The sequence below is a fragment of the Leptonychotes weddellii genome, chromosome 5, assembly GCF_054177405.1.
Source record: "Leptonychotes weddellii isolate Sample4059 chromosome 5, ASM5417740v2, whole genome shotgun sequence".
Lineage (NCBI taxonomy): Eukaryota > Metazoa > Chordata > Mammalia > Carnivora > Phocidae > Leptonychotes > Leptonychotes weddellii.
Genome location: NC_138373.1, coordinates 129,698,327 through 129,718,318, shown reverse-complemented (window position 1 = coordinate 129,718,318; position 19,992 = coordinate 129,698,327). Strand labels below are relative to the sequence as shown.

General features: G+C 39.0%; 1 long non-coding RNA gene across 1 annotated transcript in view; it reads right to left on the bottom strand.

Annotated features, from left to right (window-relative positions):
* The window catches only part of LOC145721447 (uncharacterized), a 269,281-nt gene that overhangs the window by 238,104 nt on the left and 11,185 nt on the right, over positions 1 to 19,992 (bottom strand). The window contains exon 2 of the long non-coding RNA XR_014145121.1: positions 14,517 to 14,634. This is a non-coding gene — a long non-coding RNA (uncharacterized LOC145721447). The remainder of the gene's footprint in view (positions 1 to 14,516; positions 14,635 to 19,992) is intronic.

Below are 19,992 nucleotides of genomic sequence, written 5' to 3'. Positions count from 1 at the left end.
GTCTGACTCAGGACTCCATCCCAGGACCCTGAGATCATGACCTGAGACGCCAGGCGCCCCTTTGTGTAGTTTTAATAACATTTAAATGATCTCCACTTTACTAGTTTAGCTTTTGTTAAGAATGTAAATTGGCTACCTGCATTAGAATGGGGAAGTTGAAGAAGACTACATATACCTAATTCTTTTTTCTTTTTTAAAGATTTTTATTTATTTATTTGACAGAGAGAGACACAGTGAGAGAGGGAACACAAGCTGGGGGAGTGGGAGAGGAAGAAGCAGGCTTCCCGCGGAGCAGGGAGCACGCACGATGTGGGGCTCGATTCCAGGACCCAGGGATCATGACCTGAGCCGAAGGCAGACGCCTAATGACTGAGCCACCCAGGCGCCCCTACATACCTAATTCTTATAGAAAATTCTAACAATTTTCATTATGACCATACTCAGTTTTGGGAATTGATTTAATAAATTTTGTATTCATATTAATATGATTACCTGACTACAATTATTCTGAGATGATATACATTTTGTTGGAGGTAAATAGGCATTAATTCAATGGCTGTGCTACTTATCCCATCAAAAAAGTAAAAAAAAAAAAAAGTGAGGATGAGGAAGTTTGCATTTGTGTAGACTGAAAAAAAAGGTTTTTTAGGGCCAAACCTGAGAGAGATTTCTGATTCCCAAGCCAGAAGTCTTATCTTTGCATTTTGATGGCTTCCCATAAATGTGAATGATTTCTGTTCTTTATTCACTGCATTCATCTTAGGCAATAAGATGGAGTTTCAGGAAGCAGGGGTATAAATCTTCAGCCAATCATGGTGTTGAACATTAATCCTAAAATGTTCTAAATGATGCGATGTGATGTAAATAAGTCAGATAAAAAGCAAGCCTAACTAAATCAATTTTCAGGATCTGAAGTTGTATCAACCATATTATTTCCCAGAATATATTTCAGGAGACTTAATACATCATGATGATTGTGGCTTCACAATGTTCTGATTGTGTTACATCCATCCCGATTGTTGATTGAGAAGATAGAGTTGAAAATAACTGTGATGAATAGAAAGAATTTCTGTTCACAGATTTAAACATATGTTTTGGTGCATGAGTTTATTGACAGAGACGAGGCTCATAATGTAGTGTGATAAAGTTCTAGTCTGCTTTTCTCCTTCTTACTCTCAATAATTTCATATCCACGGATTTTTTTTACAATTCAAGATCAGATTTTAAAATAGTAATACTCAAAATACTACAAAGCAAAGCAGCGAGATGTTTATTGGGCATCTCTAATAAGAAATCACTCAAATATCTTGGTGTTTTGGGGCTCCTGGGTGGCTCAGTCTAAGTGTCTGACTCTTGATTTCAACTCAGGTCATGATCTCAGGGTGGTGAGACGGAGCACTGCGTCAGGTTCCATGCTGGACATGGAGCCTGCTTAAGATTCTCTCTCCCTCTCCCTCTGCCCCTCCCCCATTGCACATACACTCTCTTAAAAAAAAAAATCTTGGTGTTTTATTTTCATAACAAATATGTGACTACCACTTGGAAACAGCTACTTTGTTGTTAGAGAAACACAGTGGGGACTTTGTTTCAAGAGACTAAATATTAATATTGGGCATATGTTGCTATGAAAGTTACTATTGATTAGCAACTTTCATTTTTATTTGGAGAATATTTCCCATGGTACCTGGACTTTCAGATCTTTACACCTTTAAAAACATTGTCTTTTGTTTAATCTCCTGCCTCTTAATTATTTTTGTTTCATGGTGTTCTACACATGTAGCTGAAATTGCACATGGAAGTTTTACTGTGCTATCAAAAATTTTCATATCCTACTGACCATCTAAAGACATGAATCCTTGTCATAATACAGACTTCATGATTTTATGGATGTCTTCCTGTATACTTTGAGACAACTCTTATTGCATCTAGTAAATCCTAGATAATTGCCTCAAAATGCTGCCACAAGAAAATTTGTATTCTGAATGTATCAACAGAAAGCTCAATATTTGCAATGTAACACCCTTATTTCCATATAAAACATATTTCTTCATAAATTTGATTCCTTCATTATAATGAAATTTATTTTTGACAGATAAATTAAAGACTAAAGTACCCAAAGGTATTTCTATGGGTTTTTTTTTTTTAAGTTGATTCTCTTAACTCAATAAATTGAAATACCTAATCTTTAAGGATTTTCCTTTCTGAGAAAAACAAAATCAGATTAAATGTTGTGAATTTGACATAAACTAATATTTTCTCTGTTTAAAATACCTGAATTTCAAACCCAGGCATCTGACTTCTGATCTATGGAGCAAAAGAGATTTATCTGGCTGGGAGACCCTCACCATGTTAATAAAGAATATTGCAGTCTCTACTGTTTTCTTATTTTCTTGCATAATATTTTAAGTTTTAATATTCATTGAAAAGTATTTTAGAATAATACTCTACACATGAAGAGTTGTCATCTATCTTAAAGGTGTATGTGTTACAGACTTCGATTTTAAAATAATCTCAGCTTTTTATAATTTGAAACTGACAAAAATAACTCATGTTTAAAAAGTGAGTCTTCAGCAATCAGCTGTATATCAAAGAAAAATATAAAAATATAGTAAAGTATGCATTTTTTAGTTGAAATGATTGGGTAGATAAGAATTTTAAAAATGGTAATGCAAATATTTTGGAATTTATAATCTAATTTCTGAAGTATATGTTTTTTAGAAGGTAAAAATGTATCTAGATATATAATACTGTCACTCTGTTATTCAGCCAATAGTATTTGTGAAAACCTCAAAAGAGCTATACAATTATATTATTCACACATATAAAAGACAATAAAAAAACACATAAGGGAAACAAACACTTAAGTGTCATGACATATGTATAGAAGAGAAAGTACACAGTTTTGTAGAGCTTCATATACCATCCCCCTTCCTGCATATTTTCTAACTTGTTAATGTGTTTCTAGAAATACAGACAAAAGCTCCAAACATTACTCTCAATATCACTTGGTAAGGTTACAACACTTTACATCGATGGCTAGAAAATCCCTTCTTGTCTCTTTTGGCCCATGATTAAATTAATAAGACTGCCCATTAACAAATGCAGAAGATTCTTTTCAAATGCCTATGGAATATGGACCATTTATCTTAATTGACAGTCGAGATTTGAAAACAAATCAAATCTCAACAAATTCAAAGGACTGAGGTAATCCAAAATTTACTCTCTGACCACAGCAGAATTATTCTAGGAACCAAATCTTTATTTTAAAATATTATTGTTATTTTTAGCTTTCATCAGCTAAATCCAACAGGAAGCCATCATTGAAGGGAGTCCAGAGGATGCAGTTCTGGGTTATGGATAGGGAAGATGGGGCACTCTTGAAAATAAATAGCATCATAGCATTCTACCTCATTATTCCCTATTCTTCCTAGAGAATTTACCATTGTGTTTCACATAAAATTAGAGAATTGAGTCCCTTTAGATGTAGGGACTCAAATGTAGATAATTGAAACCAACATACTTTTTGATTGGAATGATTGCCATTATTTTAATTATATTCTCTCTAGAAATTCCCTTTGAAATTTTAAATGAAAGACAAATTCCTTACATGAAGGAATGACATACAAACTATACGTCCACATTAAATTATGTTCATATCAAGAAAAGGAAATGTTCAAATGTCCATGTCTCGTCTCAGGAAAAAAAAAAATAAATTGGTTCTAGTTATCACTGTTTAAGATAACGAGGCCCTTATTTTAGTAATAAGGTTCTCAGTATTTTTTCTATTAAATTATAATTTCCACAAAATATATTCTCATTACATTTAACTTCAGATTATTGAACTATAATTACTAGAGTTTAGTAGTGAAATAGGATAGTGAATAAATAAAATCCAGAAGTTTATTTTATAATATCAACAGATGCAACTACAGAGTTTACCTTAGTCACTAAATGAACAAATAACCATTATGATTAATTACCTGAAGAGACACAGTTTAAAACCGTGACAATTAAGTCAAAGTGGAAGCAACTAATCTGGATAGGGACCACATAATATATCTATATAGACTCAAATGAGAAATGACAAAGAGATATTTGAAATATATCTATTTCTGCTTTACGCAAATATAACTCCATATTCTTAATTTATTTTCAACTACCAATAAATGAGATTTGGTATCCAAATGTTAAATGTATGGATTAATTTTCCATTTCATTGTCATCTACAGCCCCCCAGACGGGTTACTGATTTTCACCTACTTCTTCCACCTTCTATTATAAATACTCCTTCCCCTTTTGGTCACCACATCTACTAGACTAGGTGATCACTATACTCTTGTCAGTTCCAGGTTGCTGAAAATATGCTGGACAAGTGAGCAACAAGAGATGCCCTAGGATATCGATGGAACACATTCATTAAGTAGATGCATCCCCACTGTTTAATAAAATGGAGTCAGTTATCCCTGGCAGGATCATAACTTTGCCTGCTGCTGTACTGGCACAAAGAACCCAAAGTTACCAGGGTTACACAGAACTTTTAATTTATTTTTTTCCAGCTTTTATCTTTTATTTTATTTTTTATTTAATTTAATTAATTAATGTATAATGTATTATTAGTTTCAGAAGTAGAGTTCAGTGACCCATCAGTCTTATATAAGACCCAGTACTCATTCATCATGTGCCCTCCTTGGTGTCCATCACCCAGTTACCCCCCCCCACTCCCCTCCAGTAACCCTCAGTTTGTTTCCTATGATTAAGAGTCTCTCGAGGTGGAGCACCTGGGTGGCTCAGTTGGTTAAGTGTCTGCCTTCCGCTGAGGTTATGATCCCAGGACCCTGGGATCGAGTCCTATATGGGACTCCCTGCTCAGCGGGGAGCCTGCTTCTCCCTCTCTCTCTCCCTCTCCCTCTGCTTCTCCCCTCTGTTTGTGCGCTCTCTCTCTCAAATAAATAAATAAAATCTTAAAAAAAAAGTCTCTTACGGTTTGTCAAGAACTTTAAATTTAGTTGCAATCTTAACTATGTTGCATGTTGGAAGCATTATGTCCTCTGGGAATAGAAATTCTTGGCCCAAAGATACCTAAGCAAGAATGGAAAGCATAAATTCCCCAAATTAGAAATGGGTAACTGGACATAATCATGAGCTGGAACACCAACCCTTGATTCTTGGACCAATATGTGCCTGTCAGGGACACAACACCATGTAATAGTCATTAGTGGTAGGCGATAGGAGAGTCTGGGTTACTTCCTTGTGAAGTTTTTGTTTGTTTGTTTTTGTACTTAAATCGCCATTTTATTTGTTCTCTGTTTTTCATCTTCCCTTTCCTATCTTTTCTCATATGACTCATATATTTTTGTATTCTGTTTTAATTTTCTATTGAGGTTTTTACCATAGCTCTTTTTTAAAATTTTTTATTAACATATAATGTATTATTTGTTTCAGGGGTACAGGTCTGTGATTCATCAGTCTTACACAATTCACAGTGCTATGGTACTATGGTGAGTGCTGTGAATTCCTTGTGAAGTTTTGTTCCCTCTAAATTTTTTAGAGTTTGATCCCAGATACGCCACATCTACTTTACAAGGTTTATGACAGTTCACTGATGCTTATGTCTTTTGACTTGGTGGATCTTAAAATGTCCAACCTATAATGAGCAGTAATGGCCATATAGTCGATTGCTAACCCATGGTTACATGCTTTGTCTCTCTCAGGACCTAGTAGCATGTAAGGGGCTGCTATTGGATGAAGCATATTTCCCTTGTGTGTTTGGCCTGGACTTTGTGGGTTTGCAACCCTCTTGGGAGCTTCCCAGGTGTAATCTATAACTGGCCCCTGTACTCAGAGGGCAGAGAGAGAACAAGGCGGCCCATTCCAGGCTGGTAGGTGGCAGTTTTCATAAGGAAAAGGAACTTACATATGAGGCTTGTCTTGGGCAGCAGCAAGACAAGTGGATCCTTGAATGTGCCCACCAAATCTTACAAGTTTATGTAGAGGTCTTATCTGGGATCAGCCACACATACTGTGCAGGTAGGTGTTCTCAATATCACATCACACTCTCTAGCCTATGTCCTTGGAGGAGCTTCTGGGAGGGAGAAAGGCAAGCGGAATCCACATTGTAAGGATAGGGAGGGAGTGACAAGCCTCTGATTGCCCAGGCCCAGCTCCTAAGTCAACAGGTAGACATGTATTTTGATGACCTCCCCCAACATTCTACCACTTGTGACCGGCTCTTACAATCTCACACTCCCCTCTCTCCTGCAGGGCCCTCCCAGTCAGCAAGGGGTTTCACTATAATGGAGGTGGCTCCTTTTGTGGCTATCTAGCTCCATTAGAGACAGAGGTCACAGCAACAATATAGACACATATAAGAAAGAACACAGGTTAAGACAATGATTCCAAAATCAGTGACAACTTTTTCTTCAAGAGCCCATGATCTGAGCCACCGATTATCAAGTCCCTTTAAGCTGGGCATCAGATCATTCAGAGTGTTCACTTGTGTCCCTACGTGATTTAATAAGGATGATGCATTAGTAGACTCATCAAGTATGAACACATATTCTGTTTGGAAAACAGCGTAGGTGCCTCCTCGTGAGGCAATAATAATGTCTAAGGCCATCCTATTTCAGAGGACAGCTATTCTCAGGGACATTTCAGTGTTTAGTGAGGACAGGCTTTGTTGGTTCTCACTGAAGGCTTGCTGAGTAAATCAGGAAGGGCTTTTGTATGTGTTATTACATCCTTAGAGCCAATGGAGGGAACAAAGATAGTGGCCAAATGAGCATACCAGTGGAAAAACAGTATGTGCCCTTGTGGCCTTGAGGAAAAAGAGGATACAGCTTTAGGAACATGACCTGGTTGTACATACCATACATGTTGGCTGAAGGAGGCAGCACTTTCAAGTGCAAGGGAATGCCCTGGGGCAAGATATCCCCGATCAGGACCCGCACCTTCTCCCCTCTTTCAATGGTGTGTATTCCATTCCAGGTATAGCGTATTTTAGCAGGCCCAACTAACTTGCAACAAGATCATGGTATCCCAGTGGAGATTGAGTAGTTCCTCCTGACCCAGGAGTATAAAGTAACTCACCCAGCTCAGTGGGACATCCTATTGTAAATTCCAGGAGCTATCTTTTCCCAGGCATGATGGGGCTTGGTGTTCTCAGCAGCTTAGCATGTTGATCCATGGTAAGAGTTGGGGCAATGGCTGTTTCCCACAACTTCCATACATTTATGGTGGTGGGTACGTCAGCAGGGGTTCCCCATCTAGCATATGGGGCAACAGACACTACCGGTTGGTCATTTACATGTATTAAAGCCTGGGTGAAATAGATGAAAGGGATTAGGAGTACACTTGTGATGAGCACTGAGTCATGTACAGAATTGTTGAATCACTAGATTGTATACTTGAAATTAATATAACATTGTATGTTAATTATACTGGAATTTAAAAAATAAACTAAAAAAAAAAAAGATAATCACAGTTAAAACAACAACAACAACAACAGCAACAAATGTATCAAAGCCTGGGACGGTACTTTAGTCTACCCAGCCAAGGTGGTTTTATCTGCTAACAATTTTATCTGTTGCTTTAACATTCCATTTTTCCTTTCTACCAACCCTGCCTCTTGTGGGTGATAGGGTAGATTGGACCTTCATTCACTGTCATGTCATGTTCTTTTGCCCAGTGCACATCATGACCTTTGAAATGTGACCCCCAATCACTGTCTCTTCAACAAGGGTATCTGTACATGGTACCCATTTCTCTAATCCCTTAATGGTTGCAGCTTGGGTTGTACGGCGACAATAGAAAGCTTGGATTAGGCCAGATGCACCATCCAACAAACCAAGGCATACTTAGAACACTCATTCAGATGGAAAGGACCAATATAATCAATGTTGCACTCTCTTACTGGTTGAGAACTCTCGTGGATGGCCCCAGACTCCCCTGACAGTTGCCTTGGTCATTGTTCAGAACACACAGGACATGCTACTGCGTTGACCAAGTCATTGTACTTGAAGGGCAATCTGACAATATGCCAGCTTCCCCAGGCACTGTGCTAGCCATTCTTTTTTATGTACTCAATCTGCTGTATCTACCGAAGGGTCAGTTGCTAAAGCTTGTACCCAAGCTAGGGCCTCAGATTCTTGATTGCCAGGGGTTGTCAGTGGATTAGGAGCTGGGCATGAAAAACAATAAGGACTGTCTCAGGCTCTTGAAGATGGACCCAAATATATTTTCACATATCCTGTCCCAAGGAAGGCTTGTTTATGATCATCCACCCCTTGGCTTCCCATTGTGCAAGCCATAGTGTTAATCTCTTTAGAACAGCCTGTCAGTACAAACGTTAGTGGCCAAGGCTCATGAGTAATCACCAGCCCAATTGCTCTGAGTTTATCCCACTGGCTGCTGTGTGAGAGGCTTTACCGGCAGGAGGGCTGTGTACACAGCTAGGAGCCGTTGCTCTGGGGGTGGGGAGCAGTATATCAGGTTTCTGCCACCTTCCAGAGCTCGGCTCAAGATCCTAGAGGCATTCTTCCCTTTGGTTGTCCCTGCCACAGTGCCTGATCCATACATTCCCGAGTCACAGACACATCCACCTCAAGTGGTAGTCCTGCTTAGGAGATGCCCAGAATTTCACTAGTATTTTTGCTTCTCAAGTTCAGCTTGGGGCTCTGATTCCCAGTCCCCCCAAGTGCTCTTTCTTTAGCAGGCAACATAAGGGGGCAGGAGCGGTATGCCAGGTCAGGAATAAAAGTCTTCCCAAATCCCTCTTTTACATTCTTAGGGGTTGGATAGGGAAGCTGAAGGGACTCCATTTAGAAAGCCTCCATCTCTGCTGCGTCTCTGCTAGGCCCCATTTCTGAATAAGCTAAGGAAGCTAGATTCCCACTTAAAGGGGGAAGCGAGAAATCTAATCATTCCTGAGTTTTGTCCTAGGACCCAAACACCTGATAACAGGATCCCAAACATGTTCTAGGACATTAGTTTGGAACAAACCTTTGACTGACACTGGCGTCAACACCGCCTACCTTCAGTGATTTATGGAATAACATCCATTGTTCACCTGACTCTCACCTTTGATTGGACCCTACCCTGGATTCCTAAAGGAACACAGACCCTAGACCCTTTTCTAATACAAACTTCTAACTCCAAGCAATGATGAGATTCACACTCCTTTCCGAGTATTCCAGAGACTCTATCTGCTATACTCTGTCATTCACGCTCTCCAATGAACTCTGCTTTCCCTTTCTTTGGCTGACATTTGATTTCTATCCTGTGGGAAGTCAAGGACCCTCTTGGCTCATCCTGCAGGAATCCCCTCTGGGTCCTGGGACCCAGTCTCCCTGAATCAGTAGCCTTGCTTGAAGATACCCAGAGTTTTAGTCTGCTTCACTTGTATTTTTGCTTCTCAAAGACAGCTTCCTGCTCTGATCCTCTGTCCCACATGAGCCCATTCTTTACGAAGGAGCATTAGGGATAGAAGCACTATGCCAGGTGGATAAAAGTCCTTCAAAAGTCCCCTAAATCCCTAGAAAGATGTGCACCTCTTTCACATCCTTATGGGTTGAATAGTCCTACACCTTATCATCAATCATAGCTTTAGGGACAACATGAGTCTTACTCGACCAGATGACACCCAAAACCTTACAGCAGTGCCTAAGCCTTAAATTTTCTCTGGGTTCATTGTCCATCCTTTCCTTCGCAGATGCTCCAGAAAGCTTGTAGGTGTCCCAATGTGGAGGCAAATCTTCACATGTTAACATTATATCATCAATGTAATGGGCCCCTGTTACTGACTTGCAGAAGGGGATAAAGACAGGACCCCCAGCTACCAGCCTAGACATACTGCTGGGCTATGCAGATAGCTTGGGGGAGCACCTGAAAAGTTCCCTATTGTCCCTCCTGCAGGAAGGCAAATTGATCTTAGTTCTCAGAAACCTGTACTTGTCAAATTCTTTTCACGAATCCCCTTAGGAGGAAGCACTTTCGCAGGAACACTTTTTTGCCAAGGCATCAGAGTAAAACAGTAACCTTCTGCAGATGACAAAAGACTGCAAAATGGCCATGGTTAAAGGTCTGATGAGAGTTCATTGTAATGCAGTTGATGAGGGAAACATCTATAGTAGTCTGTATTTTAAAAAGCCTCTCCACAAGCACCCTCCTTTTTTTCCCTACCATCTCTGCTGCCAATGTTTTGATTATCTCCTGGGGTATTTCCATTTCAAAGACAGGAGAAGATCTACCACTTTAAGGGACAGAGCAAGAATGTAAGTTTTCTACTGGAAGTTAGGGGTAATTCCTATTTAAAGTTTTTGTTTGTATGAGGAGTCAGGAAGCATGGGACATTTTGTCTATTTTTTCATCAATTACTATAACATCTTCTTCTTTATCCTCTTCACTTGCCCAGGGATTCCATCCACTAGCATCCTAATCAGGCTTTGTCACAAGCCTTAACTGGAGGTAGCCTGCGCCCTCCTAGCAAACAGCATGCTAAGGACTCTAACTAATTATCCTGTTTTCCCATCTTGTCTGCCAGCCCTGAAACTAGCAGAGTAGTGGACACTCTCATGTGCTTCTCCAACCTCAGATTTTCTAACTTTCTAACTAGAGCTTCAGCTTCTAGTTGGGCATTGGTGGCCAGAGTAGAGGCCAGCCCACGGCAGCCACCATGCATTTCCTTTCTTTGCCACAGTGTGCAGTTTCCCAAACAAGTCCCTTGAAGCAGCCAGCATTTACAGGGTGTCCCTATACTCATGTAGCAATCCACAAGCATCTGACGTACGAGCCACCCTTACCCACATATAGGTAGCTGGCCAACCCGGGATTTGCCCTGTGGATGTCCTTTTCCCAAGGCTAGGGAATTTACTTAAGAGGCTTGTATGGGGAACACTTGGGGGGCACAGTTGGTTGAGCCACCAACTCTTGGTTTCTGCTCAGGTCCTGATCTCAGGGTCTTGGGATCAGCCCTGCGTCGGGCTCCATGTTCACTCAGCACAAAGTCTGCTTAAGATTCTCTCTCCCTTTCCCTCTGCCCCTCCCCCCTCTCTAAAGTAAATAAATAAATCTTAAAAAAAAAAAAAAGAGGCTTGTATGGGCCACCCCTCCACACAGAGAGGTCGATGGTCAACCCAGGATTTCATCCACCGCTGATTCGTTCCCAAGGCCTATTCCTTCAGTCTCCTGACTGGCTCACGAATTGTTGGTTTGCAACCTCCTTGGGAGCTTCCCGAGTATAATCTGAAACCCAACCCAATATTCAGAGAGCAGGGAGAAACCAAAGAAAGAGGCAGGCCAGGTTGGGAGGTGGCAGTTTTACGAAGCAGAGGGAACTTACCGAGAGGGCTTGTCTTGGGACAGCAGCAAGATGAGTGAACTCCCTCACCCACCTACCGACCAAATTTTCAGTTTATGCAGAGGCTTTAACTGGGTTCTCTCACATATACCCTGCAGGTGTTCTCAAAACCACAGCACTATTTCAAGGCTCTGTCTTTGGAGGCGCCTTTGGGGGAGGGAGAGGAAACAGAACCCACATTGCAAGGACAGGGAGGAGCCCAGCTCCCAGGTCTCCTGGTGGCCATGTCTTTTCAATGACTTCCTCAGCCACCTTTCTCCAAAAACCTAGGGGTGCACAATGCATTTTCCTAGTGGAGTTTGCCAGAGGTTTCAGCTGGCAATGTCTATAACAGATACTTCTAGTATCCTGAGCTCTGCCTCGTTGTATGGCCCACATAGCCGAGCTGCTGTACAACATTCTGGGCCTGCTATCAAACCCCTCTGTTGTTCTGGGCCCCACACACGTCTACTAGCTTTCCCCAACACCAAACACATAGGTCAGAGCAGTATGCTTACTCCAGAGCCGAATAGTCCTACCAGTCCCTCTACATCTCTTATATAGGCAGAGGACCCAAGGTTCCATAATTCACCTTTTAATTTAGAAAAGAGGTCCTAGAATGTTTCAGATTACTGAACTCTAAGAATTTTATCAACATAGTGGATACTTGGGTCTTTCAAAATTTTATCTCTCACTCTCTGGAATGCATGTGTTTCCAAGGCATCCAGAGTACTTGTGACCTCTTGCTCATCAGGTGCAATAAATCTAATATTCGAGGGAATATACAGATCACCAGTGTCCCTTTAGACTGTGTTGTGGCAGAAATTAGGTGAATTTACATGGCACAAAGGCAAGACTGAATATATACGTTGCCCAATCCAAGTGATTGGATTGGATTTCTGATTATCCCTTCTGGTGAGGATTAAAAAGAACACATTTGCCAGGTCAATGACCTTATGACATGTGCCAGAGACTCTGAATGTGCTTTAATACAGATAGCACACCCACCACTGAAGCTGCAATTGAAGCTACTCCTTGATTGGGCTTGTGATCGTCTGCTCTTACCTGCCACAATCCAAACAGTTCTTCCAGGGATCTAACTGGTGAATTAAATGAGAGTTATGATGAGAACTGCCACCCTTGCATTCTTTGTGATTCTGAGGGTAACCCTAATCCATGCCATTCCTGCTGGGATGCAATCTTGTTTTTGATTTGCCATTTTGGCCCGAGGTTGCAGATTCAGGAGTTTGCACTTGGCCTTTACTGGTCCTCTAGAGGGCAAAAAACCAATGTGAGAGTTATCCCAACCATAAACTATGTCCATTGTAATTATCATTTGGCAATTGGGGAAATGACTACCAGGTAGTTCTAGGGAACTATTGGACCCACTGTGACATGGTATTGGTCCAGGACTTCAATTATATGTGCCTCTACACATCCCTTATCTAACAAGGGAGGTTATAATCGTTCCTTGGACACCCTCAGTACATAATCACATCAGGACTTGTGCCAAATCATCCTCAGAATAGGCATTTCTCCTTTCCTGGTATCTGGTGGTCTGAGTAAATGGCTGGGAGCCATCTGGGGGAGGATGGGGAGGTCTCCACACACTGTTATTTGTTTCAGAGTTCTTGCTGGGTTGACAGATTCTGAGAATTGTGTCTGAGAACGGATGTAGGTCTGGAAACCAGACATGGGGTCATGATATTTTTATTATGAGGTCTACCTCAGGTTTCTGCTCACTCATTCTTGAGTCTCCTTTGATGATGTAGTTTAAGTAACACCTTTGTGGCAGCTCATCAGTCTTTCCCTAGGAACACGTTGTCTGTATGCTGTATATGGACATCACAGGGGCCCCTCTGGCAACCACTCCAAACCTGCTGATTATTATGAGACTTTCACCCAGTTTATTTTTTTCCTGATAGTTAAGAGGCACCACCTGGCCTCTATTTTTCCTGGATCCTCTCATCCTCATTGCTACCTATGAGCCTAGATATAGTAACAGCACCTTCTGCCATCAGCCTCAGATTGTAGATAACAATAGACACTGAGCTTCTCAAGGATTCTAGAACGTCCTGTCCCCTCACCAGAATCGTCCTTACTTCCTTGAGAAACACATGTCTTCCTCTGCACCATGAGGAGGAATGGTGCATCTGGTGGGTTTTCTGGTCATATAGAACAGATCCATTCTAGCATGTTCCTTTCTCTGAGCCTTTATTTTTTTACTTCCTAATCTGCCCAGGCAGTTCTGGCATCTGTACTTCATTTGTGGGAGACATCACTTTTTCCATGCTTGCAAGAACCATCCTCACAGCAGATGAGAGGCAACTCTTGGGGCCTTGCCAGGATGTTAGTTCTCAGGTACAAGAGTCTCCCACATAATGATAAATGTTCTTATCCAGCTGTATATGTTTCCATCTTCCCTTGATCCAGCCCCTTTAGGGGTGACTTCTAGCATATTCTCCAGTTCCTTCCTATACACTGTTAACCAGATCCTGCAGCCCCTTTGGCCTAATATCCCTTCAGCAGGCTCAGCATTTTCACAGTTAGACCTTAATGAGTTTTTAGCTTGGTTATGGGCTTGAGGGTCAAAAGGGAGCTTAGGACAGATCCTATAGGCAAGCATTGGCTTATGAAACACATGTTACTTTTGAGGCCTCTGCATGAAAGAAAAGCAAGGGGCAGCAGTATATTTCCAATAAGGAAGATTGGACACTTCCATAGGCAGTGAGATTCAGAAGCATTTGGGGTATCTCAAGTGTATCTACCCAACCCAATTTGCAGGATCACAATCCTTCTCTATCAGGGCTCTGATTTTGGCATGGGAGACTTCCTGCCAAGAGTGAGAATGAAGTTCTGCCACTATACAAATTCTTCACCCTTTCTGCCCTTTGACTTCAGGAGATTTCCTTCAACGCACTGAAAGAGGTTCTTTGACACTCAAAATTTGCTTTAAATTGTTCATTGATAAATCTGAATCTGTCATTTCATTTCTGTTGAGCAAAATCCCCCAAAAACACAATCCTTTTAGTGATTATTTCTTTCATACCTATTAAATACCAAAGACATTGCACAAGTTAGTGCATCCTTTTTTTACTTTGTGTCTTCTCCAACTTCACCACAAATGAAAGTCTTATCAGTTGTCTTATTATAGCAGGCTTGCCATTACTGATACTCCACCTACCATCAGTGAGAGAGTTCTCATTACCATCTGGCCAGCCTCTGATTCACTTCCAGAATCCCATCTTTAGAGTCTGCTTCTTGGAATGATTCCTGGTACTCACTGTTTTGGGTCAGGTTCCCTAGAAACAAAGACAGGGATTCTTGAGAAAGTGATTTATTAGGAAAGTGGTCTCATGAAAAAATGGGGAAAGCAGGCTAGGACAGGGGAAGAATGCTAAGCGAGGATATGATTTCAAGTGGAGCTTAGCTTCAGCTTGATCCCACTGGGAGCTCTGGAGTAAAACTTACACCTGGGAGTCGGACCCACCTTGAGACAAGTGATACCACTTGGCCTCTGTTTTTCTGGATCTCTTTATATCCCCCATGCCAACTAGTCTTGCTTGCAGGCTTGTGGGTATGATGGCGCTCCCAGGCAAAGAAGCTCTCATTTGGCCAAGGGCAAGTCGCTATGGCAGGATGTAGGCGTGAGTCGGTATCTGCCAATACTCCCAGCAGCAGTAAGTTGAGTATCTGGTCAGGCCCCAGTAATGACCATTATGCCCAGTATCTGCTAGCACCATCCACAGTCCTGAACTCTTAGATCTTTAATTCTTCAATGGTCCTGATAAATGGAGGTAACAAAAGAGGCACATGCCTGAATATTTATTTAGGCCTTTGTGCAAACTCTTAAATGAGAATTTTCTCATTTGCTATTGTTTCTTTCTAAAATAAGACCGTGTTTTTTGTTTGTTTGTTTGTTTTTTAAAGTATACCAGGCTGCTATATAGTGTTCATAGAGTTTTTGGCCTCAAAAATGACTATTAAATAATGGAGCTGGATATTGCCCGTCGCATTTTTAAAATCTGGTTTTAACAGGACTAGAATATTAATGAAAGTCAACAATGAGACCCCTATCCACTCCCAGTTTTTAATTCGAAACTTCATGGTATGTATGAAACTATAAAAATACTGTTGCACTTTATAATAAACCCATTGGAGCTACATTGGAATAACTCTGAATGGACTTCTGTATAAATAGATACTATGTTTATGTATTTAAAAAATGCATACCTCTCTGGAAATATATGCACATTTTGCTGTTAAATAAAATATAGCATTACAAAAAGGACTACCACAACTTTATAACATAAAATTGACGGGTTCACTACCAATCAAGTCAGTGAGAGAATTACTTCACAACATGATTTTGCTTCAAATTATTATTGTTATTATTTTCCTACCTTAGCTTGAAAGGACTTAAGATTTGGTCACATTCAGATCACAATGAAAGGAAACCCAACCAAGTAAAAAATGTTTGAGATATATATATATATATATATATATATATATATATATATTTTTTTTTTTTTTTTTTTTTTTTTTTTTTTTTTTTTTTTTTTTTTTTTTTTTTTTTTTGGTCCAAATATTTTTATGACAGCCTTCAGAACAAATTCCTTACCACTTTGGAAAGTGTTTCAGCAGAAGAAGTTAACACATTCTACCTTTATAGTGGCACATTAAACAGGATACTAATAGAAGGCAAGATAAGTTACATAGTAAAGGGGAAGGAGAAGGGGGAGAGGGAAGGCAGGGGGAGAAAGGGCAGGGGAGGAAAGAAGAGAATTTACCGAAGGTCCCCTGTACGGTGATAATATTTTAGATTTCTGTATGCTTATCTTTTCTGTTTTTGAACCTACATCTATTATTTAATCCTCAACACAAGAGTGTGAAATATTGGCATCTTAATTTTACAAATGAGAAAAATAACTTAGTGTCATACTATTAAATAGCAGAGCTGGGATTCTTAGAATTCTGAACTATCTGGTCCCTCAGTGCCCCTCCCTGTTGCAGTGCTTAATGATCTGAATTTAATTCTGTCTTTACCATTTATAGGCAAGTCATATTATCTCCTTGAGTTCACTTTCACAAGTAAAGTAACTTGTTCCAGCTGTATCATTGCGGGATCTTAACTTGAGACCAGCTAAAGAGAGCATCGAGTTTTCAAAAATAAAATATACTTATCAATCAGTAAGCTCTTTTTCATTAACTCCAGTCTCAAATCAACACTTAGAGTAATCGTACTTTTATAGTTACTGTAATTATAAAAATTCCATAGTTTTATACAATTTTGGTTGACAAAGCCCTTATACACTATTTTGCAGTTCCCCTGTAAATAAAGAAAGCTGGGCATTGTTATCTTCATTTTATATAAGACTGAGACACTTTTGTTGCCCTAGCCATATTTAGATATTAATGTCAGTTCTTAAGCAGTCATAAATCCACAAATCAGATTATCCAGTGAGGGCAGCAACAATACTTTCTGTAAAAAGAGTATTATAAAATTACACAGTATAAGGTATTTTGCTTATATTTAAGCAGAATAAATCTAGAAGAAAATATTAAACCTTTACCTCCAAATTTAGTATATTAAAAATAGAAAAATCCAGAAAACCAGGAAAAGTTAAAAATAAATTAAAGTCTAGAGATGACTCCAGGAAACTGGATAGTGACTGGAAAGTGCCAGCAAAAGCGATTAGTTACAAATAGAGATCTAGGGAGGATCTAAAAGGAAGTGGATAGAGCATGGAAACTTATGTGGAGAAGTAGGGTCAGTAATGTCTCTGGCTGAAGGGAGCATCAGGGAGGGAGAAACCCTGGGGTCATGAGTGCACTGCCAGTTGTAATAAGTGAGCAGAGTGGGGCTGGATGTTAAAAGTGTGAGCATATCAAAGAGTGACTTCTGGAGGTAGATCCACCAGCAAGAGATGTTGGTTAGCCTATCTGTGGTTGAAGGACAGTCCAGTTTTGACCACTTCTATCTTTTTGATAATGTTTGATTCCCATAACTCTGTAAGACGCGACGCAGAGCAAAACCCACACCTATAATTTTTTGACTTATTCAAGATGGAGTGATTGACTTGGAGTCCAGTAGCTGATACCATGGTAGAACTGGATTTTGTTATTCACGGAGCCTCCTGATTAGCAGGAACCACCAACTCAGATCAAATGTTAAATCTGTGCAACGAAAGTGTCCGAAGGTGCCTACTCTTCTGCTAAAATAACAACTGAACTATCTCTTTAGCATCCATTATAAATTATTGTAATTAAGATGAAGTTGTTACATACGCAGTTACTAATCTAGGAAACATTTAAATTTTATTCCATTTCAAATTTCAATATTCAAAGGGCCTTCCTGATGTTATAACCCACTTCCTTGTCTTCAAAGAATTTTAAAAATCTCTCTGGTTCACTGAGAAATGCTTCCTGCACAATTTCTGCCAAAGGGTGGGAAAGCTTATTTTTGTGAGAAAGATCCAGGCTCTGCGGTTGTGAATGGCATAATTTAACAGAGTAGTTCTCAGTTTTGTTTGTTTTTTCTTTAAGTAGAGAGATCCAGGATACCAGACATTGTCTCAATTTGGTAAATATGTAACAAATATACAAAGAAGAAACAAAAGTCTCATGAGACAATATTGAGCATTGCCATGTGTATTTCACTTTGCTCTTTTCCTAAGACTCTCTTCCTAAAACCCCACCACACACATCTAGACACATCCACTTTATCTGTGTCTCTTTTGCTCTTTTCTGTAATTTTCAAGTTCTTGTTTCTCTCTACTTCATTTTATATATATATGTATATATATATATACATGTATTTCTGACTTATCTTTAATGTTGCTGATATTGTCTAAAGCTCTTTTTTTAATCTACTGAAACCACCCATTGTGTTATTTCACCTAGTGTACTTTGAGTTCTAGTCTTTTTCTTGATTGTTGCTTTGGGCTATTTTTATAGACTTCTGCTGAATTTCTCAGTCTCATTTATTATTTCCTTGAACATATACAGTACATTTATTTTAAACTCTCTATGATGGTTCCATTATAAGGATCTGCCTATGTTAGGCATTGAATATGAAAATTTTCAGGTGTTTTGAGATGTAGAATGATGTTATCTGCCCCCCCCGAAAAGATTTATATTTGTTTCTAGCATACAAATAAAGGCAGTATGAATACAATCCTTCAGAACTACATATCAGTTGGATTCAACCCTTTTCCATTAAGAGATATTCCATCTGATTCTCTTGTTCATGAATCTGAGTTTGTAAAAAGCAGTTTTGAATTAATTAGGAAAAAATATCTTACCTGTATTTGCATAACGTTTACTTCTGACAAAGATGATAACATTCACTATGGCCTAAAGAATGCAGTTCTGCTGACATTTTTGTCAAAATTTACTTTTTGGAAATTTACATGTATAAAGATATGAGAATTAGTGTTCTAATAGCACAAAAATCTATTGTAAACAATGGTCCCGTATTATTTTAAAGCTGTGAACATATTTGAGAAATGCACATATGTTTTACTGTCTGATTTTTAAAATATCCATTTGGAACAACAAAATAGGTGTTGTTCAATTCTATGAAGATTTAACAGCATTAAAATCTCAGCATATAAATATTATTCTTTAAAAACTTAATTTTTCTGTATTGATACTTGCCTATATCTTCAAAGGAAGGAGTCTGGATAAACTACACTTTACTCGTACTAGCTTTATGATACTTAAAAACAGAAAATTATAATTAAAAAAAAAAATCTGCAGAAATATTACCTATAAACTGCCCTCTTCCCGCATTTTAAGAACATGGCTGCATAAAATAAAATATGTGTATGTGATATTGAAATTCACTGGCAAAGTATTTATGTGAGAAACCACTGGTTGACTAATTTAAACCTTACGTTAACAATTAGTCTAAAAATAACAAAAGGAATAAACTTCCAAAAGAAATAAAATCTTGAGAGCTGCTTTATTACAATTCTGTGGATTAGCAGTACCACCTAGTGGTCAACAATATTTATGCTTCCCTAACAGCCTTTAATGTAGATGTCTTATCTACTTACATTCCTTCTTAATTTCATTTCCCTCTAGCATATTCTTACTTTCTTCTTCATTTAGAGTTTTGAATTTTCAATCAAATTAAAGGAAAAATAGTCTAAATCCATGCAAATATATTTACTTGAAAATAAAGTGGCAGAAATACGTGAGAATATATGAAAACATATATTTTTAATTTTTACGTCTGGTTTAAATTAATTTTGATGCAATAAAATATGAAATGTAAAAGAGAGTAAGAGTTGAACAAAAATTTACTAAAATGTAAGTGCTTATAATGTAAATATTTGGAATATTTGAATAGGAGATTGATAATTGATAATTACCAATCTTCATAAATGCCTCTATGAGAATTTCATTTTCTACCTGATCCCCAAATCATTGCCCTCTAAATAAGTATTCACAGCTATCTACTTCAACTACATAGGGACTGTAGTAGGTTGAATAATGGCTCTTAGATATGTCCACATCTTATGCCCAGAACCTGTGTATATTATCGTATATGGCAAGAGGGACTTTGCAGATGGAAATAAATTAAGATTATGTTATAGAGAGACTACTCTAGATTAGCTGGCTGGACCCCATGTGATTGCAACGGTCCTCATAAG